Source organism: Coccinella septempunctata, chromosome 4, assembly GCF_907165205.1.
Source record: "Coccinella septempunctata chromosome 4, icCocSept1.1, whole genome shotgun sequence".
Lineage (NCBI taxonomy): Eukaryota > Metazoa > Arthropoda > Insecta > Coleoptera > Coccinellidae > Coccinella > Coccinella septempunctata.
Genome location: NC_058192.1, coordinates 5,719,172 through 5,742,439, shown reverse-complemented (window position 1 = coordinate 5,742,439; position 23,268 = coordinate 5,719,172). Strand labels below are relative to the sequence as shown.

The 23,268-nt window shown below is 37.9% G+C and overlaps 1 protein-coding gene across 2 annotated transcripts in view; it reads right to left on the bottom strand.

Moving 5' to 3' along the window:
• Positions 1 to 23,268, bottom strand: part of LOC123312130 (neuroligin-1-like) — a 133,786-nt gene that overhangs the window by 74,605 nt on the left and 35,913 nt on the right. The window contains exon 1 of one of the 2 annotated variants that reach the window (XM_044896372.1): positions 16,124 to 16,169. The exons of the other annotated variant lie outside the window; for it this stretch is intronic. The gene's annotated coding sequence lies outside the window, so the exon portion shown is untranslated. Of the gene's footprint in view, positions 1 to 16,123; positions 16,170 to 23,268 lie in introns of those variants that run through there. 2 annotated transcript variants of the gene reach the window in all.

Sequence of the window (23,268 nt, the reverse complement as noted above, 5' to 3'; positions counted from 1 at the left end):
GTCGTCCAACATTGAATCTGAGACCGCATTGCAGAAGTGGAGGCATAAGTCGATGCAATTTCGTCAGTTTCTCAAGCGGGTGTTTCATGTCTTCCAATTAAAAATTTCGTAACGGAGCAATCGATTCCTTCGGAATCTATACGAGGAAACTGCATAGGGCAAGGATATTGGACGACTCGTCTGGAAAAATGGAGATATTGGAGGTTTTATTGGCAAATTGGCACTTCGGTATGTGAGGGTCTATGGAAACTATTGGTTTTCCAGTCGATATACTTTAAAAATATACTGGAGTTGATAATTCGTTGAAAAGCTGTTGAAAATTCAGCAACCCACTGCGCAAAATACTAAAATAATCTTCATATATACAGGGAGGATCATTAATAATTCATCTCAAACTTTATAGATCAAAATGTATCTCATGTATGAATTGCAGGGCTTTTATTCAAAAAATACTTTTTCTACAAGCGTGCGCGTTCAACCTTTTTCCCGCACGCATTCCAAGTTGCAAAGAGTCACTTTCCCAAAACGTGCGGGAAAAACGCCTGCTATTCCTTTCCCGCACGCATTTGCGTGCGGGAATGGATTAGCAGGGGTTTTTCCCGCACGCAAATATTATAGAGTAGATTAAATTCTATCATGTTTCTATGCCTAGAACGTCAACGATAGGAAACCCATAGTAATGACATGCAGAATTACGTCTGTCATTATATATGAATTAATCAAATGAGATATGATCTGTTTCGTGAAATGGATATATTTATATATTTCAAGCGCTTGTAGAAAAAAATATTGTTCCTAACTCTTGCGTAAAGTGTCTTGCCCGCACTCAACTGCGAAAGTATCACTTTCCGCAATTGATAGGAAAATAACTATTCCCTTGTTCCATCAAACCTCAAACTGCCGAACTTTTTCCATTTTTCAAATCCTCAACCAACGCCAGAAATAATTTCCGCCCCCTTCTGTCATTCTCCCGTTCGCAAAGTCAACACCTGAAACCCCCGTCGACCAATCGTTCATCCCGATTGCCGAAACGTGACCTAGGATAGTTCCTGAACCGTCACCCTTCCCCGGGGAAAATTAAATTGGATCGGAATTAAAATATAAAAACCTCTCGGGCGAGAAATGGTCACTTCGCGTCACGGTCAACGAACCCGTGTGCAGAGGGCGGAATAAATACGTCACGGATGATCGGCGGATTTTTCACCCGCATCTGTGAAAAATCTACATTGGTCCTCAACAATTGAATCCAATCGAGTAAACTGACCCCCAGTGTTTTCCGCATGATTACGTCCCTCAATTTCGTTGGAAATTCTCCGGAGGACTATTTTCCATTGTTTCCCGACGATTATTGCTCGGGCGGCACGATTTCGAGGTTATAATTTGCGTAAAAACCACCCCAACGAGCTCGACATGTTGTTTCTCATTATTTGAAGAGGGCAGGTTCATACGAATCGGGCAATATTGCCCGAAATTCATCAAATATATTTTTATACCACAACAAAAAAAACTTTTTTTTTCCGCGAAGAAAAATTCTATAGTGAAAGTCGGAGTGCGTTCACATGCCCCGAATTGCGGGTAAGTGTGCGCACCCTCAAGGGGTAAGTGAACGCAGTGCTTAGTGAACCACACAATCAAAACAAATTACAAAATAATGTCATCAAAATGTTACAATATTAGAGGAATGCTGTTTATTGTTAATACAGAAGCGCCTTTTTACAAGCACTGCATTATTGTTCGTACCACCATTCCAGGTGAACACAACACTTGATACATTCCCCTGTTGGTGGCTCTTCATATTTTTCTGAAAAAATAGGACAATATTGATCGAGTCTTAACCAAGAAAATCAACAATGTCATAATTTATTCCTCATTGAACTAATGCCCATATAATGAATCTATGCGAACACTTACCCGAGCACACTTTCCCCAGTAAGTCAAAATTTGAATTGACGTTCTTATAGAGTTAAGCAGCTAAGAGAACCTAAAATTTTTTATTATATATTTAGATTAATATGCGCATGATCGAATAAAATATTGTTTAACACTGTCGGACTCGGAACTTGGACCTGGCAGAATTTGCAGAGATACTAAAAATTAACAAGAAAACTAATGAATTTGATTGATTGCAAATAAGAAGTTAACGAAACGTTGCACGGCGCACTTCTATGAAAAACTAATTTGGTGATTCTGCGCCCTTGCTTCACCCAAATGAACCCATCTTTCATACATTGCATAGTCGAGATATACGCACTGCGCACACTTACCCTCTGCGCTCAGTTACCCCGAATGGCTCTATAGGATCATAAGACCTAAGTTCTTGTATCTCAGGAGTAACATCAGAACCTCCATTAAATACTGCCCTGAAATTCTATGTCACACAAACTAAATCACTAGAAAAATTCTTTTAAATTTAAAGCCCCTTCAGTCCTGATAAAAAGAGAAACTGATGGAAGCTGTAAATTAAAGAGACTTGATCCTGTGATCTTCATCTCAATGAATTTGTTATTCAGCACAAAAACGATCTTGAATTCAATAGAGATTCCATGAAAATATCGAATAGAACCTTCAAGTCCATTCAAATACAATGATATCAGTAATACGAAAACCCTTAGTCAGCGATGAAGTAAAATACGGATAGTGCATTCGCCATTTTGCAACTTTCAAAAATCTATAACCTTATTTTGTCAAAGCTTTTATGTCATATATTCCAAAGATTGTTTGGACAAATTGGATCGGCATTGGTCTGAAAAACGTCATGTTATGCTCGATATAGTGATTGAAAGTTTTGTGTAGGTATATTCTGAAAAATCGATAATGTTAAGAATTCAATTTCAACACAACGAAACTCGGTATTAATCGGCATTTCAATACTTTCCGCTCATGAATTCCCCGTACTAATCGAGAATTCAGGAACTAATTCCCAAGAAGTTCCATTGAAATGGCCATGAATTGGCTGCCGGTATTACATATCCAATTTGTAGCTGGGCGATTTTCTACTGCGTTCATTTCTTCGGGAACACAATGGTTTCCAAGTTAATTTACTGTGCAAACTATTTACTCAGTTGATTCTGAACGTCTGCAGGCGATCCTGGGCTTGCCGATGAAATATCGGCAATAATATTGAAAATGGAAACTCAGAAAAACAATTATCCAAACTGTGATAGCGTAGGAGCGGCAGTAGTAGTATAACGCAGTAGCATGAAATATTTGAAGAGGAATGAGAATTCCCAATATCGAAGCGTAGAGGATCTGATGTTGGGATTTGGCTGCATCCTCCGTCAACTTGTTTATTTATCGATGTTTACGAGATACTCGTTTCATTTTACCATTACACAATGGGCTCACAGATAGATCAGTTGGAACTGTTATTGCAAAAACCGAGGCGTTCACACAATTGGACTTTTTGGAAATGAATGAAAACCCTGTCATTCACAAGTTGACGATGTTCGATTACAGTTTATGCAAAAAAAATACGGGAATTGCTACTTAAGTTTTGATTTAAATATGGCAATAGATTCAATATGTTTGTAATGTTTGCAGATAATTCAAAGACTCGTACGTTCGTCAAAAGTTAAAACAACAGAAGTGTGCTGTTTAACTACCTATGGACAACACAAAATGCCCTGAAAAATATCATTAATTATAGAAGATACATACAAGAGTTGATTATCGAATCATGGGATAAGGAAGCATCTTCAATATTCTCTTTTTACAGTCACTTTCTATACTTAAGGCCACTACAGGTCCCTTCAGGCTTCCATTGCAACATAAAACATACCATGGTGGTGAGGTTAACACAGCTAGAATGAATATTCGGTCGTGAATGCTGTCCTCAAGTAACATTTTCACCGAGAACAGATTTTCAGTAAAAAATTTCATTCAAAGCAAGGAACTTCAGGACCAAATCTTTCTATGTGAAGTTCTGATAAATTATTAAAACGAACGAATGAAATATCAGATCGGAATCGTCGAAAACGTTCAAGTTACATTCGATTCTTGTTTATTCGGACCCTTTCCATTCTGTCCATTTCTGATCATATGGAATGACGAGAGTAGGGCAGACTAACCGCAATATCGACAATTTGTGAGAATGAAATTCCGGTGGTCCTGGTGGAATCAGAGGGGAGTTGATCTCTTGTTGAATTACAAATCTGACCGAACGACTGAATTGATCCAGCTTTTAGTTCCAGACGGACGAACCATATTACGGTTTGGGAGAATTCAACTTTTCGAGGGTTTCCTTTTTCACAGCAGGAAATATGGATGAAAAATGGTAACTTTGTATACCCATCCATACTCTTTTACCTCAAATTTCAATTTTACATGGAAACCTAGCGAAATGCAGCTCCAAATATTGAATCAAGAGGAGATGGTGAGAACCTGATAAAACATACTGCCGCTTTGAAACGTTTTGTGGCAGAAATCAAACCTCAGTGTTCTCGGTTTACTCATATCACATATCCTTCATCAAAATTTTCGATATTTTTTGTGGCTGCATTCTCCACAAATGAAGTATATCTGGCAAACTTCCACATGGGGTAGCAGATGAAAGCAATAAAAATAAGTGTTGCGTTTAATTCAGTTAGGACGCTTAAGAATTACTTTCATTTCTATCTAACCTTAATCACTTTCTCCTCCAGAAACACCTTCCCACAAACAATGAAGAAAACCGATGCGAACCATCATCTGTCTAATGAAAACAAACTGAAAAAATACACTGTCCGATTCACGCCATTCAAGTCACCTGAACCAATCCTTGGAGCAATAATCTGCTCGTCGATAAACTGTGAAACTGAAAGTCCTCCGTCCATTAAGCAGAGTAAAAGAAAATCGTTTTCCTGAGCCCCCAAACTTTACTCCTAATCGGATCATCACCGAAAGCTCTCATCCTGCGACCCCAAGACCCGGATTTCAGTTGATTACGAATCTGTGAAAATAATGAAATGATTTCTGTTTAATTCACCGGATGGACCCTTTTCAGCTTGGTCCTGGAGGTTCAGTGTCCATCATAGATGATCTCAATAGGGTTTTTCTCGCCTCCTGGCAATTGAGTGGAAATACCAGTAGGATGAATGGCCATGGAAAGCACAGAATGTAGAAATTGACAGAAAAATAGTTTCACAACCTCTATTTCCGCAAGGAACTAGTTTGTGTATCCAATTCATCATTATAGGGTCCCAAAGTAAGACGCCCACTACACCTTCGTCGTTTTAGAGCAGGCGTTTAAGAGTAGGTGGGCACAGCATCCACTTCAAATAGGGAGCACAGAGCACGCTGGCAGCAGTGGGCTGAGGATAACCTCAATTTGACAGTCGAAAATTGGAGTCAGTGTTTATTCATCAATGAGTCTGGATTTCGTTTGGTCAACTCTCCTGTTAGGAGAGAAAGAAGTCGAAGATATTCAGCACAACAGCTCTTGGAGAAGGTGTGACGCCTCTGGTCACCTGATTATTCTCCAGAATGCTGGATATCATAGCATGCTCTCCAACCCCTCGCCGTTTGAATTCATCTCGATGTTCCCCATTTCCCCGTCCTTTGTAGCAAACCAGATTTGTCATAGTCTCAGGTTACGACTCTCCACATATTCATCTAGGAGACAATGGGGTGTCGGATAAATTGAAAACAATCAAATCTAAATTATGCCCGAATCTAGGGCCGCTGTCCCAAGACGTATCTCAATATAGCGTAGGTCCTCGACAACAACAATTGTTCGCATAATTTCGAGATTATTATGTCATATTCAGGGCCCGTCGCCATTCCATGGAGAATACCTCAATCTGTCAGCCGAACTGCGGATGAATTGCTAACACACCGGGTGGTATCTGATGCTGGGTGAGGGTGAGCAAACGACAGAAATGATCGATGGAAAGAGCTAGCAAGATAGTGTTGTTGGTTGATGATTAGCTCATTACCTTGTTAGAAGGGAGGTATAATTGCATCTTCGTATAGTTTCACATGTCAGTCAACCCCTGTCGGCGTTTCCCGTTTGATATGAGGGTAAAACCTCAGATACCAAGACTGTATTATTATTTGTTAACGTAAACATTTTCCCGTTACTGTTTTCCGTTACAGGAAGGGTTTATTAAATAGGGTTGCTGACTTCACAAAGACTTTGATGATGGGAAATACAAGCACTGAATCATATGTCTTCATGAAATATATTCCTGAAGCAATAAGACAATGTTGCGAATTAAACACAACTTCGTTATGAAAACTTTTGACTCATAATCACCAATAACAACAGAAAAAGATAACCAAACAGAAACACAATGTTTCCAACTCTCTTGAAGCCACCAAAAATTCTTCTTCTCGTTGTTCTGCCTCTGTACTACTACCACTATCAATATTTCACATATTTTTCTCGATATTGGAAGCTGATTGAGTTCGCTTTTGACTTCCTCATGTTGGTACAAGTTTCCGGCTTAACGAAGCTGTCAAGACCAGCTCTCTAGACGGTCGTGACATTTCTAATTGAAATTAGTTTGTAAGTTACTGACTTACGTTCAATTCGGCTAATTATAGAATTGCTGTAGAGTTGACGCTGTAGTTTACCAATTACAAGTTGAACTCCTTCGCCCATAATATCTGCAATTTCCTGATATAAAAGTGCCTTTCCGATTTCTGCTATTTAGGATCTCATTCATCTGATAGCTTCTCTGACCACCAATCGATACGGAATTATTGGAGAGTCGATGTAACGTTCAAGAAAATACTGATCATCAGTGAACCTCTATCCTATTCAGGAAGATATGGCTTATCCTAACTGGGCATCGGGCAAACTCTGCTGAATAACACTCGATTTCGAGGAAATCCATGAAAATTGAAGGTTGAATATCATTCTGTTCTTTCCATTTTCAATCTGTTTCTGGGTCAGGTGAAAGTTGAATATTCATACTTGATTTGTTTTAATCTTCTTCAATTATGTTTTTGATTTCAACAGATGGGATTATGAATTTTGTTCATCAACGATGTTTCTTTGCGTTTTCTTCCTTCGTATCAGACAAGGGTTCGATCTAGTTTTCCTTAGTTAGTCTGGCTCTTTCAAGTACCTATTTCCTTGGGGTAGCCTTTTTTTCTGGGGTATGTTCGGTGATGTTTTTATTTCTTATCTTCATCCGTTTTCGTTGGAAGATCATCATTATGTTTCTTTTCGAAAAGCAGAACTTTTTATACAACCAGCAGCATTTCGTTTTGATTTCTACTGAACCTGAATCTAACTACAAATTCTGATAATTCTAGTTTTTTATAGCATAGCAGTAGAAGCATTTAATGAAAGTTGCAAAGAATTGAAAGAGATCACTGGAACGTGACGATTATGAAAAACTGGTTACAGGATTTTTCCCTACACCTATAATTTCAGTTGATCATTCACTCATGGACATAATCTGAGATGAACTAACTATTATGTTGGGTGTGTAACGAGAAGGAAAATCTAGAATCTCCCTGCTAATTATTCGTATAATTCATCAAACTGACACTATAATTACAGCATCCAAAATTACTCCAGGAACTATGGAAGCAATACGTTTCCTTTGAACTAAGAGATAAGTACATCATTCCAGACAGCTAACGAAGCACAATTCGAGCCTCAGTTGAGAATTGTTACTCGTTTTCGATCGAATTATTCGCAAATCAACCCAGCCCTCGGCCTTCGAAATATCGTTTGAGATCACAGGCGAGGGGGTGAATTAAATGCCCCAATCAGTGTTTGTGGAGACGATTCACCCTGAATAATACAAATAGACGGTTCGGTTGCTGAGATCGTCAGCAGTAAAATTTCTGCTGTTCTGGATTCTTCCCAGCGATCCAATAATAGACAACGGATTGAACCCGACAGACTTTGGGGCAAATCGGAATGATCTGGGGAAATTCTCTCTACCTCACCCCCAATCGTATCCCCTCTGGACCGTGAAGCTGTGATGCCCAATTAATTGTGATTTTGGTTTATTATTCCGCGTGATGGGCTTTGGAAAAAGGTCCAAAATCAGCTCTTTCTACTGAAAGATTATTCACCTTTGTGCATCATTAGAGTCATTCGGGGTAACTGAGCGCAGTGGGTAAGTGTGCGCAGTGCGTATATCTCGACTATGCAATGTATGAAAGAAGAGTTCATTTGGGTGAAGCAAGGGCGCAGAATCCCCAGATTAGTTTTTCATGGGGTGCGCCGTGCGACGTTTCGTTAACTTTTTATTTGCAATCAATCAAATTCACTAGTTTTCTTGTTAATTTTCAGCATCTCTGCAAATTCTGCCAGGTCCAAGTTCCGAGTCCTACAGTGTTAAACAATATTTTATTCGATCATGGGCATATTAATCTAAATATATAATAAAAAATTTTAGGTTCTCTTAGCTGCTCAACTCTATAAGAACGTCAATTCAAATTTTGGCTTACTGGGGAAAGTGTGCGCGGGTAAGTGTGCGCATAGGTTCATTATATGGGCATTAGTTCAGTGAGGAATAAATTATGACATTGTTGATTTTCTTGGTTAAGACTCGATCAATATTGTCCTATTTGTTCGGAAAAATATGAAGAGCCACCAACAGGGGAATGTATCAAGTGTTGTGTTCACCAAGAATTGTGGCACGAACAATAATGCAGTGCTTATAAAAAGGCGCTTCTGTATTGACAATAAACAGTATTTCTTTAATATTGAAACATTTTGATGACATTATTTTGTAATTTGTTTTGATTGTGTGGTTCACTAAGAACTGCATTCACTTACCCCGTGAGGGTGCGCACACTTACCCGCAATAAGGGGCATGTGAACGCACTACGACTTTCACCATTAAATTTCTTTTTGCAGAAAGAAAACGTTTTTGTTTGTTGGCTTTTTGATGTTTTTTTATAGATTAGAAAATTCTCTATCTTATGAATATGTTTTAATTTTCCTAGCTTCAACATTTGAAACAGGGTATGGCTTGAAAGGCAAAAGTGCGCACAGTTGCCCCGAATGACTCTACTCCGAAAACTCTGAAGCCATATTCCAGGTAAGAAATCCTCAGATGACGATTATATAGAGAAGCTGTAACGATACTGCGGTATAAACGAAGACAGGACGGAAGTAATGGGATGGTGTTAAGGGATATCACAGAATTACAGCCATGAAACTAAGAAATATCGTTCAAACCCAGCTCCTCAAAGATTAATAGCTCCCGAGACTTACGAACACCTGAAACTCATTTGTACATTATTCAGGGGCCCTGCGAATCTAACTCTGAAAATATTTCAGCGAATGAAACACGTTAGGGGATTTTTAGCAGCTTCGAGGTAAGAAATAGGGCGTCATTTATCTCGACGTTCTGAAGTCGAATCCTATCAGGTCGGTCTGCCTCTCGTGGCAGGTTAATCGATTGTTCAATTACTGGTCCATCGAGAAAACAGGCAGCTAATGTGGAATCCTTGTTTCTAAATTAGAGATTCAATCTTAACCCCACTTTGTAGGAATTAGCGTTAAGTAGTTATGGCCGAAGTGCAGTTTCTGGTGATGATGTTCCTTCGATTGCTCCTTTTTTGCGTAAAATTCTCCGGCACTAATGATACTCCGGGACATCGGGCGTCAGGGCGGTCCGAAAAATCCTCGTTTTCAACAGATAACGCTCTCCCCATTAAAACGGAGTAATTTGCCAAAAACATTTCATTTCAGTCCCGTTTCTCATGATAATATTTTTCTCGTATTTCATCGGAGATAACTCCGGGAATTGGGGACGACAAATAGCATTCATTAAAATACTTCGTTAACCGGCGAAATTTCTCTTATACTGAATCTTTTTCTTTGAAAGTTAATATCACCACCCAATGTCTCTAGCAATTATTCTGTTTGCAAGTTTGGTTAAAATACTATTATTGATGTAATTCCCAATTGTTTCTCAAACAACAGATAATGAACGAACTGAAAATGAAAAAAAGGAATATTATAACGTATACAGAGTGAGTAAAAAGTAACGCACAAAATAAATTCATCCGGCGTTTACTATTGTGTGGACGAATGCTCGAAAAAGTCCATGTTTATTTCAAATTACACAATATTTCCTGTGTTTCAGGAATGTTCATGCAACATGAGATGGAGGGTAGTTGTAATGGCAACTGTGTTTGGAACCATTAAACATTACCAGCGTATGTTCGGTATTGAATCAATAATGAAATATTATGCACTCGTTATTTTTTGCAACATCACCGCGCCTCTAGAAGAAAAAGAAATTCTCTTGCGAATTCTATGACCAAAGCATTTCTAATTTTTGATTCGTCCGTCATTTTCTCCGAGGCAAATGAATTGAATTTCTTGAAAACTGTTAAATCCTTAGAAAAACCATTAAATTAGGAAACAAATCTAACTTTTGACGAAGTAAAATAATAATAGATACTGTGCAATGAAATTCAACATCTTCTATAACAAGAATAAACTGAAAACAGACCTACTAGTATGTTAATATAAACTTTTTGACTCGTAATGATGCTCAGATTAATCTCCTCAAATACAGGGTGTCTGTAAACAAATGAGTAGGACTCAGGGAGATGATTCCTTGATGAAAATAAGCAGGGGTAGTTCCTATAGATTTTTTCGAAATCGCTCCCTTTCAAGATACAGCCTTTGGAAGGCGATGACGGGTTGACAGTTTTTGATTTTTTTTACGGGTTCTAAAAAACACTGAGTCATAGAACTATACATAATATGAAGCACTAAGTAGATGCTACTTAGAGTCATTCGGGGTAATTGAGCGCAGTGGGTAAGTGTGCGCAGTGCGTATATCTCGACTATGCAATGTATGAAAGAGGGGTTCATTTGGGTGAAGCAAGGGCGCAGAATCGCCATATTAGTTTTTCATAGGAGTGCGCCGTGCCACGTTTCTTTAACTTTTTATTTGCAATCAATCAAATTCACTAGTTTTCTTGTTAATTTTTAGCATCTCTGCACATTCTGCCAGGTCCAAGTTCCGAGTCTCTCAGTGTTAAACAATATTTTATTCGATCATGGGCATATTAATCTAAATATTTAATAAAAAATATTTCAGGTTCTCTTAGCTGCTCAACTCTATAAGAACGTCAATTCAAATTTTGGCTTACTGGGGAAAGTGTGCGCGGGTAAGTGTGCGCATAGATTCATTATATGGTTCTATTCTATTCTAATATTGTAACATTTTGATGACATTATTTTGTAATTTGTTTTGATTGTGTGGTTCACTAAGCACTGCTTTCACTTACCCCGTGAGGGGGCGCACACTTACCCGCAATACGGGGCAAGTGAACGCACTCCGACTTTCTCTATTAAATTCTTTTTTTCGGAAAGAAAACGTTTTTGTTTGTTTGCTTTTTGATGTTTTCTTATAGATTAGAAAATTCTCTTTCTTATGAATATGTTTTAATTTTCCTAGCTTCAACATTTGAAACAGGGTATGGCTTGAAAGGCAAAAGTGCGCACAGTTGCCCCGAATGACTCCACACAATTTTATAGATCTCATAACTTTATTATTAGAGGTTGAAAATATGGTCGAGGAATCATCTCCCCAAGTCCTTCGCATTTGTTTGCAGACACCCCGTATGGACATAAAATGGACAATGCATTTCCATCTTTATTTTCTGCCAATTTTTGAAATCTGATGAGGAATTTGGGGCGTGTGTTTGAGTCCAAGCATGACGATGTCGGTGAAGAGAATCATAGTCATGGTAATTCCCCAACTCGCACCATACATCACAAACTACAGCCATCAGAAGAAGTGTACTTTGAACTCACACTCACATAAATTGCGAGGATATCTCTCTGACCCGAAAAAAGGCCGTATTATGTTTGAGCCCGGAAAAGAATGTGGTAAAATCTCCCTTAGGTGCCAGAGCCGATATTACAGATTGTGAAAGTTCAGAAAGCGCGACCCGCATTGGGGGGATGCATTGCATGAATATTTCCCGCGTCTCTGCCATCTGCGAATTACCATTCCAGGTCCAGGCACCGTGAAATCCTGAGACATTCTCACTTGGATGAGGCAAGATGAGTTTTATGACATCCTCTGTGTTTTGGGCGGACATTTCATAACATTATAGATCATGGGGCTGTGGGAATAGGGATCTATTGGGATGGCGATGATTTCGTATCTTGATGGGGGATATCTCTTCTGGCTTGTCGCCAATGTTTTATATTCAGAATTCCTATCCCTTTCCACGAGGATTATCTCATTGTAATGAGGAAAGCAGTAGTCGTTAAGGCTCTCCATCTCCTATCGATCCCTAAGGTTTATGATACTGATTGTAAAAGAGTCGTGATCTACACTTGTTTTTCTGGGATTTTTGGAATTACAACATACTATACAGGGTGAACATTTGACTCGTACTAATATTATAACAGTAGAATCATGAGGTCGAAACACTTTTTTCCTATACCAATTTTTCCGAATCAGCTCGGTTTGAGAGATACAGGCTGGTGAAAAACCATAAAAAAAAGATTATCTCGCAAACGGTTTTATCGAAGGAAATGAATTTCGGAATATAGTTCTTCATTTATTTGATGAGTCTTTTTCGAACACAAGATATCACCCACGTAATCCAGTTTTCCCCTTATGACCATTACGTACTATAAATGTGCCAAAAATTCAAAGAAATATGTAGTGTCATAGACTAAGCTTGTTATTCTGAAGGGAATTTTGTTTCTCCAGGGTTGGCACAGCTCGTTATGCAAACTCAAAATGGGTATATATTGTTATCAGGGCCGTATCGGAAAAAAATGTTATTTGAAAGAAGTGTTTCTTTTGACCTCAAAAATTATTTGTTAAAAAATTTTTGGATATCGATTGAAATTTATTTTGGGAGGATTTTGCATCTCTTCATAAACTTTTTAGGGTTTTCACTCCCAATCTCTGAAACAAAATGAATTAAGAATGAAATCAACGATTTGCTCCTGCGTAAATTCTTGCACTAATTTGTCAGGAGCAAATTAACTAGAAAAAATTGTTGCCTGACAATGAACTCAAAATAAATAACGTTGAAATTATAATTCTTTGTAACGTTTCGGAGTCTATATCAGACTCCTTCATCAGACGAAAAAATCTACTTTTGAAAATCTTCTGAATTGTCGCTTTTTGTCTGACATTAATTGTCAACACACAGAAACAGAGACTGCACAGAAACGTTGATTCATTTAATTTTGAAATTACCGGATGACAGTTCCTTCTTTGGTAAATTGATCCAAATATGATCTATTCCTACCGAACAATTTGCCAAATTATTATCTTGATCTAATAGAATACACGTAGACTCTCTAATTTTTCGTTTAAAATGGTCTGATTCTGTCATTAAAATTTTAGTGTTGTCCCAATCCGGTAATTTCAAAATTAAATGAATCAACGTTTCTGTGCAGTCTCTGTTTCTGTGTGTTGACAATTAATGTCAGACAAAAAGCGACAATTCAGAAGATTTTCAAAAGTAGATTTTTTCGTCTGATGAAGGAGTCTGATATAGACTCCGAAACGTTACAAAGAATTATAATTTCAACGTTATTTATTTTGAGTTCATTGTCAGGCAACAATTTTTTCTAGTTAATTTGCTCCTGACAAGAATTTACGCAGGAGCAAATCGTTGATTTCATTTTTAATTCATTTTGTTTCAGAGATTGGGAGTTTTACTAATCAGAGTCTGATCTTGTATGTGACAAAGCATTTTTCAAAGACTTCTCTGTTCTTCCTGACATAACCTTCGGACGTACGGATCACCTATTTCATGAAAATTTCCTTCTATTACGTCCGCGTCACGCCCATTCACCATCACATTGAAAACTCCCCAGTTTCCAACGTTTTTCGGTACAGTTTTTATCTGTAAAAGACAGTGGATCTCATTTTCAATCCAATGACTGGGGAGAAATGGATTTTTCCAGCGACTAATTTCTAACAGTTTAGGCAGATAACTGCAGATAGCTGGAAGTGTCTTAAAGAGTTGGGATGAAGTGGAAAAACTATTATCGTTCCTGATTTTCCAACCGAGAAGCCAAATCCGGTATCTGCTCCCCCTGCTAATGGTCTGATAAGTGACCTATCGATTAAGGACAGTATCCAACGAGAGGAATTGTAAGGAAATTGTGGTAGAGATACCATTTTCTTTGCTCGAATTCCCGAATTTCCCGAACCAGAATCAAAGTTGGAAGATGCTATCAGAAGAAGAATTCTAAATGTAAGTGGGTCTATGTATAATATGAACAAACAACAATAAAATATACACTCAGATAGAATTTTATCTTCCACGTGTAAAAAACAGCAAAAAGTTTATCTCGCTTTCATTCGAAGCGAAGCGAAGCCGTAACGCTACCAGAGGTTGCCACATTTTTTATTCGATTATTGAAAACACGGACTAAGTCGCTTATTCGCAGAGACCGTTAGTAGAAAGGACGAAATTTACTGTTCCACTGTTTCCCGGGGCCTTTCCGACGTTTTTTATATAAATAACCAACCGTTCCTAACCGAAAGCACTTAGCTACCACGGCGATACTAATAAAATTTAGGTGTCCAGGAAAACGGGGAAAATATAGTGCCAGGAATCGCGTCGCTTCCCAGACATACACCTTCGTCCTTGCTCGGAAAAATAAACAAGTCGGGATATATTGGGATAGGGAAAACTTTCGAGTCGAAACTTGAGCTCGAAGAGGTTTTGGAATTTCGATCTGAGAAGGGCTAAAACAAGTCCACTCGAGAATCGTCGGTGGCGATGAAATTGGAATACTGAAAAAGGTGCAAAACTATGAATCTGTGGGACCACTGAATATTAATCGCGTATTTGAATTCCTTGAAAATTGTTACACCGTCAGAAAGCCCATTCAATTGGAAAACTCATCGAACAATAAACTTTTTGGCAGATTCAATTCAATTCAATCAGAATGGAATTCGTGTAATCTCTTTTAAAGATTTGATTACTGATCCTTCAAAAAAAGTTCCTGGCTTTGATCTTCCTAGAAAAATTTGGTGTACACTAAATCGACTGAGGACTGGCCATGGTCGGTTTAATAGCATGCTCTTTAGGTGGAATGCTGTTGATAGTCCAATATGTGAGTGTGGTGCAGAAGAAGAAACTATAGACCACTTGGTGAAGAGTTGTAGAATATATCATTTTCAGGGTGGTTTCGAAGGCATTCATTCGGTGACCGATTCTTTTTTGAGGTGGGTTACAAATTTCAAAATTAATTAATGAGATATATAAAATTCAATACCCCTCTCGTTTTATTCTTTCTTTTTTGTTTTCAGATTATACTTCGTCAACCATCATAGTAGAAAGAAACGGAGGAAATTTTTGGATTTTTTGCTATGATGTCCTTCAATATAATAATTTCAGCTTATTCTTTACACAAATACATCGTCATTACACTTGTACTGGCCAACAGAGAGTTTTTTCTGAGGTTTTTATCTTATTTTTTCTTGTATCATACGAAGATATGTATGGTACCCCGTTGACATTTTTCCTCTGCTTACACTGAGATCTGGAACAAGGTTTTTAGGATCTGTCTCTTGTTGTCATTTCTTTACACCCGCTTCATTGGTTTTCAGATTGTAAAAGTTTGTAACACTCTTTTTCAAAAGAATATATATATAATGTTAGAATGAATGTAACCTATCAGATCCTTTTTTTGTAAGGATAGGAAGATCCGAATGTTCTCCAGACTACCGACCCAATTTTGGTGAAATTAAAACAGAATATTCCCCACACATATCTCCTCAGAAAATTTCTGCCTTTTTTGTCTTCATGAATAAATTTCTCCATGTTAAGATATGGTAGATAGGATACTCCAACTGAATTCGTTTCAGTTTTCGTCTCGCTTCCTCTTCTCGTGATTTAATAGACGCGTATTTATTATGCGCATAGAAATACATATCTTTCGATGGAATTCTCGTTTGAAAAAATGGAGGGTCTCAGACCGGATTATATTCAGATTTATACTAGTATTACTCGATTCAGACATGGAATTATTCGGGAAGACATATTTTATCTGGAAGACATCAGAAAAACTATATCACTCAAAAGTTTGCCTATATGGTGAATGAATTTCAGTTGATCGAATATTTCTGTTGCGGTTTTCCCACATTTTTTGAATATTTCTCCTGGGGAAAGTTCATGCAATTCCACAACATCCCTCATTCAATAATGAAGAGTTACTCACCAAGAAAAGGCAGTCACTGGTCGGGAAAACCCAGCCAACAGTCTGAAACAAGAAACAGTCCTTTATCAAGCGAACCATTTATAATAATTCGAAAACATTCGTAGACCCACTATTTATCCCGGAAAAATCCGAAGACTTACAATTAATCACCAGCGAGTAGTTAATGAGAAAATAGGGCAATGGGGGAAAATACAAAAACGGAGGAAAGAGTGGAACCGAGTCGACATTTTCCCTATACGTAAACGCTATACATTTTCCCCGAATGTATATTCGGGACTGGAGTGTCAGTAACAAATGATTTTCTCGGTTTATACATTTGAGAAATTAGAAAGAGTAGCAGGGGCACGTTGCTGAATGAAATACATTTCTTCGTGTAATGGATCTGAAGGGAAAATACAGTAGGCATTTCGGAACTGTGTTATCTGGCATCTCGTCCTCTGATAAGTTTTTTTAGATTGGGAGTGTTCACTCATTCATTCATACATTGCTGTATCCCGTTGCCGGGAATGAATCTACAAAAAGACCAAAAAAAGGTAAAAAAGAAAAAGAAAAGAAGAAAAAAGTGCGAACAGACTTATAATTTTTCAGGGCTAATTGCGACTGTGTGCTCTCCTGTGACTGTAGAGACCCAACCGTGACCTACAGATCCTACCACATTCCGGGCATGTATAGTCACCAACCAGATCTGGCCGCCGCTGTATCCTTCTCGAGTCTCCATTATAACTGTGTACCAAGGACCTCCACTGTGACCTGTCTAACGCTAGTTGTTTCCAGTTATGATTGGCATTAACTGATTTTAGGGATTGATGTAGTGTATCCTTAAACCGCTTATACTGGCCTCCTGGTTTCCGGGCTCCCTCAGTGAATTCACCATATAAAGCTATTTTGGGGAGTCTTGTGTCTTGCATCCTCAGAATGTGGCCGCTCCATCTGAGTCGATCCCTCGTTACTTGAGTCTCAATTGTCGTACAACTCGCGCGTTGCAAGACTTCTGCATTCGAAACTTTGTGGAACCATCTGATGTGCATTATCTGTCTTAGATGACGTTGTTGCGTTTGTTCAAGCTGTTTGATATGTCGCCTGTAGGGCGTCCAGCTTTCGCTTCCGTAAAGAAGCGTTGGGAGGACCACTGCTATGTAAACAACTGTTTTGGTCTTCAGATTGAGGTCGTGATTTTGAAACACTCTGTCCTTTAGCTTCCAAAATGCCCGTGATGACGAATTGATACGGTTTTGTATTTCCGTGTCTAGGTTAGCCCTAGTATTTATGAAGCTTCCCAAGTATCTGAACTGCTCGACCTGTTCTGGAGTTTCATTCTCCAGGCTGATATCTGTTTGAAGGCTCTCTGGCGGACTTACCAGGATTTTGGTTTTTTCGATATTGAGTCTAAGGCCTAAAGCTTCCGATATATGTTTATAGGTGTCCAACATTATCTGTAGATCCTCTGAGCTGCTAGCGATAAGTGAACAGTCGTCTGCATATTGAAGTTCAGTGATGAACTTGGTACGGGTTTTTGCTCTGAGGCGCTTCAGGTTAAACAGGCCCCCATCAAATCTGAATCTTATCCCAACACCTCTTACGGGCATACTCATGTCAGCAAGGTCCATAGAAACACTTTTTTCCTATAACATTTTTCTAATTCGGCTCTGACAAAAAGATATAACCATTTTAAATTTTCATAATGAGCTGTACCAAACTAACCTTCAGAATTACTAGCTGAATCTATGACACTACACATCAGTGGATCTTTTGAAAATAATTGCATTCGCGCAAAGTACTAAATTTTTCGAATTTCTTTGATATTTTTTATTTTTGAACATCAAATTACCTGAAAACGATGCATTATACGAAAAAATCTACTCCTAAAACATTTGTACGAGTCAAAGACTTGTGTGTTACCAAGAACATAGCTTTTAGCAGGGCCTTCATTTGTAATTATGTGTAATTATAAAACTCCACCAATGCGCTACTATCAGAATTGTTTATATTATGTTGAATACTCGAATAACTAATTAAAGAGCTTCTGATTTGTACCATTTGAGATGATGATCTGTTGAGGAAGAGATTCTACGTAGGCATCATGAAAATTCATATAGTTCCATCGGTGAACTTTGGAATTTGGATCTTTTCGACTACATCCCGATGGAAAGGATTGAAATGACTTGATAATGAGCGTTTCGGATGGTTGTGGGTAAAACTTCCCTCATATCCTAAATATCCTTTCCCTCGGAGCGTAAACATCGGAACAATCTCAAGAATACAAGGAATGGAGATGTAATCACCGAAAGTTCAGAATGAAATCTCCGACATTCCATCCAGCTTCTCAGGAGAACTTCATCTCCTCCCTCCGGAATATCCGGGAAACTTTTTCAATTTCATACCGAATAATTACCAGGGACCGATTGACTGATCAGCATATTCGTATTTATGAAAATTCCTTCGATTCCTTCCAATCGAGAAAAGTTATTTTCGGTACACTAACTGTGCCAATTCACGATCCATGTGCTAAATGGCTGCGTAACTTTGACTTTTTCCATCTCTGAGTTAGACGGGGTTACGTCTGCTCTGATTATGCACATAAAAAGTTTCGTACTGTTATCCGATGGTCCACCCTCGGACAATGCCCCTGAATAAACAAGGGTTACTGTGTAATTTCCCATGTTTGATGACATTCATCACTGCATTTTTCCGTAAATTGGACTGCGTGAGCATGAACTGTTTAATTTACCATAGACTATAGTGAGAGCTGAAAGATTGTGCACATGAAGGTGTCATTCACTCAAGAAAACCAGTTCAGAACTGATTCCCAACTATACTGCATTCACATTTATTTTAGCGGTCGGTTGGCCATGAAATAACTTTTTCAAGTTTTTGTAACTAGAACGGAGTAAGGCTGGCACTCATGAAATGTCGTTAATGTCATAACGCCGTTGCCACAACTTATATCAATTAATATTACGAAAATGCCGAAAGTGATTGAAAAAAGAGACAGGGTTTCAGAAAGTGCTATTTAGGATTCAGGTCCGCTCATTCAAATAGTTATACCCTGATATTTTAAAATCCACAATACGTCAGACGGTAGCGAACATATTCAATGTAAGAGAATAGAGAATTTATATGATGTTTCATCTGAATCTAAACGACTTATATTTCAGCTGAATATTTCCACAATCAGAAAGATTGTGAATGAAGAGGATGACAAAGAATTTCCTTCTATTAGGAGACCCAAAAAAGTGGTGGCATTTGAGAATTTGATGTTTGAGTGAATTAATGCGAAAAGTTTACTACAGGATTTTCGATGAATGTCATCGTAGAATAAGTTCCCGAAAATTGATTTTTCTATTTTTCATTTGACTTGTAAATGTCTTAAGGTACCAATAAATACCTAATTATATTATCATTATATCAATGTATTAAGATGAAATACGCCAGTTGTGCTGTTAATTGTTTATTCATGTGAAATTATTGTTCAAAAGTGAAGTTCATCTTGACTTGACACTTCCTTTAATTCCTTTTACTTAATACATTGATGCAAGATTATTTTTGTTGAAGAATTCAACATTCTTGTGATTATCTGTCAATTCCTTCGGGAGATACCTATTCCCAACCACTGCATCATATGCATTTCATCTTCGGGTGAATACTTTTGAAATCTACAACTGATGTAACGTATTCAAACTTTAGTCAAAGAAAATAACGAACATTAACTCTCCTTAAGCTGGTACATATTATGATATTATACTGATCTCTTGTATTTTTCATGCAAATAACTGTTTTTGGTATGCCTTCATCAGTTTGTATAAACTTCAATTATATTCGTCACATATTTTTCGAAGAGATTCGACATTGTGATAAAATACGTAATAACAGAAACTTTTACGTAGAACGGGCAACAGTGTTGATTTAAAACCCAAAAATGTTTTGACAAGCTTCATAACCCCAAATTTTCGTACTATACAAAGTGAAATGTGTCCAATTTCCATAGCCAACCCAGTGCTAAAATCAAAGGAATGGAGTACACGGTATCACATTAGATAGGTAAAAACGTTGAAAGGAATCCTGTGCTCGATTTTCGTGAAAAGTCCATTACTGTAAACCGTTTCACGATATCTTCATTTGTCTTGAAGATATAATCAAATTTTGATATTTTGTCGTCTTAGAAAATGTGCCATAACTTCTTCGTTTTCGAAGATATCTAAAAACGACAAAAACATCCTACAGCCACTTCTTCAAAGGAATACATTATACTTCACTCATAACTTGAAATCTGTCCTCAAAATAATTTGCTCTTGTCATCCTTTTCATTCGTTTTTAATCCTGTTCCAGGTTCTTTCCGTTTACCCTCAGACAACGTTTCAATGCTCTGGCTATTTCATTAACCCCCCAGGTGAAATGATACCGACTATAATGAACGACTTCCGAAATTACATTTAAAATATTCGAATACTTTCACATCAGAATTTAATTAATAGATCACAAAGTACCCCGGCTCCTTTTTCGGACCCCTTTGCCGGAAAGCTTGACGAAATTATGAAATTCCTACACCGTTTCCACCAGGTACATGATTGATCCTGAAGCGTGGTGCTCAATTACAGGTCGCGAGCTATTAACTTATGCGGGTAACACTTTTTGCGGATACCGGGAACGTTCTAACGAGGGCGCAGCTTTTGTGGCAGTCTTTAGGGCCAATTTTGAGCCGGGGAAATGCCGCTCATCTGATACTGATGAGGATATTCAAAGGACGAACGTCAAGAGAATAAAGCCGAAACACTCGAGCGTGCAGAATCATTCATTTATGCCTTTTTCTTTATTCGGTGCAGAAGTGTGTAATTTCCGCTGCTGCATTCGGATATTTCTGGAGCTTTTGACGCAACTTTGATATTTTGTCGGGCTTCAAAATGTACTTCAATATGTGAGAGGGAGACTGGGACAAATACCAAGTAGATTATTGGAACCTACTTTAAAATTTGAAACACGATACCGAGGTAATTCAATTGCATCTCAGTGAAGATATTTACTGGGTTTTTATCATTTTGCTAAAAAAAAAGGTAGAGGTTTAAAAGGATGTACACAAATCACTACATAACATAAGGAGTTTTCCCTTCAAATAGCCAGAACTTATCGTTGGTTTCAAACACGTTAATTCTCCGGTCTGTAACGTTCGAACAATTCTAAGGCTGAAGATTATTTCCAATTAATGGTAGCGCACGGCGATGCATTATAATTGATGCTGATTAATCTGCAATTGGGGATGAGTTATAGGGTGATTCATCTTTCATTAACATCTATTACCCATTTGCAGAATCGATTTGATTAATTTATGTTGATGTATACACGGACTGGGCCCGCACATACATTAACTGAAATTTGCAATTCACAAGTACTATAAGGCGAGACACAGTCGATTCGTCAGAAATCGATCAGTGTTCGATTTTGACGAGAACCACACGTATTGGAATGAGAATTATGGTGGCAAAATATAATAACAGGAACATGCATATAACACGCATAAAAATGTTCAGCTATAAAAACATCAGATGAAGACAAAGCCATATGTTTACTAAACGAATCAAAGGAAGTTTCAAGTCAAGATGAACTTCACCGTTGAACAAAAATTTCACATGAATAAACAATTAACAGGACAACTGGCGCGTATTTGTGGCTGTTCATCTTATTATATTGATATAATAATAATTAAGTATTTATTGGTACCTTAAGACATTTACAATGTATAAGACAAGTCAAATGAAAAATAGAAAAATCAATTTTCGGGAACTCATTCTACGATGACATTGATCGAAAATCCTGTAGTAAACTTTTCGCATTAATTCACTCAAACATAAAATTCTCAAATGCCACCACTTTTTTGGGTCTCCTAATAAAAAGAAATTCTTCGTCATCCTCTTCATTCACAATCTTTCTGATTGGGGAAATATTCAGCTGAAATATGAATCGTTTAGATTCGGATGAAACAGTTTATATAAATTCTCTTACAATGAATATGTTCGCTACCGTCTGACGTATTGTGGATTTTAGAATATCAGCATATAACTATTTAAATGAGCGGACCTGAATTGTAAATAGCACTTCCTGAAACCCTATCTATTTTTTCAATCACTTTCGGAAAATTTTGCCGAACATATCTATTTCTTCAATATCATCGCATATTTTCAAGACTTGAATAATTTTTTGGTAGAATCTGAGAACCACGTCCAAACACCTTCAAAATTCCGTGTTCTACTCGACGATCAATATTTCAGAACACAAATTATCTGACTTAATGCTACTGAAAACTGATCGTTAAATGCAATAGATGTTCCAACCCATCCTTCATAGAATAAACAGTAGTTTCGTTCATAATTTACTCCCCCATTGTTTCTACTAAGGATTCCATGAAAAAATGGCGTACCTATACCAATTTGTTTGCTCAATGTCATGAGATGAGGATCAAAACCAGAAACTTTCCGGATTTAAATTCATGAGACCTTCAGCACGTCCCAAAACTTCATCAATAACCACTTATAGTATCCATTCAATTATTCGAATCGTAGCACCAAATCCCTCCCCTTGATTTCCAATTCAGAATCGAGTTATAATTGCACTTCTTCAGCAGTCACTCATCAATTAAACTTTTGTTCCTCGCCACCGTATAAACAGAATATCCCACTCCACTTCGCAACTTTTCTGTGCTCCATTTCAATTATCCCGCACTCGGGATATTTCCTCAAATCTCCCCGGAAAAGCCACGGCTTCTCGGCATCTGATAAAGCAACCCAAAATTAAAATAGACGGAAAAGGGTTTCGCCCGCGTCATTTCTGAGGGCTTGGACAAGCACGTGATCCTATCTAACAGCAATTTATTCTGCCTCTAGGTCGTGGAGAGAGTGAGGCGTTTTGCAGTCGTCAGCTTCGTGTTGAGTCAGACGGAAAATATCCTCCAACAATTGAATTTATCCGGTTTCTAGGATTCCCTGCCCATTAACCCATCAGCCGTCGTGTTGGCTAAAATTTCACCATCTTGGAGAGATATGTCGACGGCTTGGCTTTCACACCCTAATATTGCACGATAGTGGTCCCTTGTCGTTGACAACAGTTCGAACGTTGTTTGCAGAAACCAAAAAATACAACATCTCCATTCCTCCATC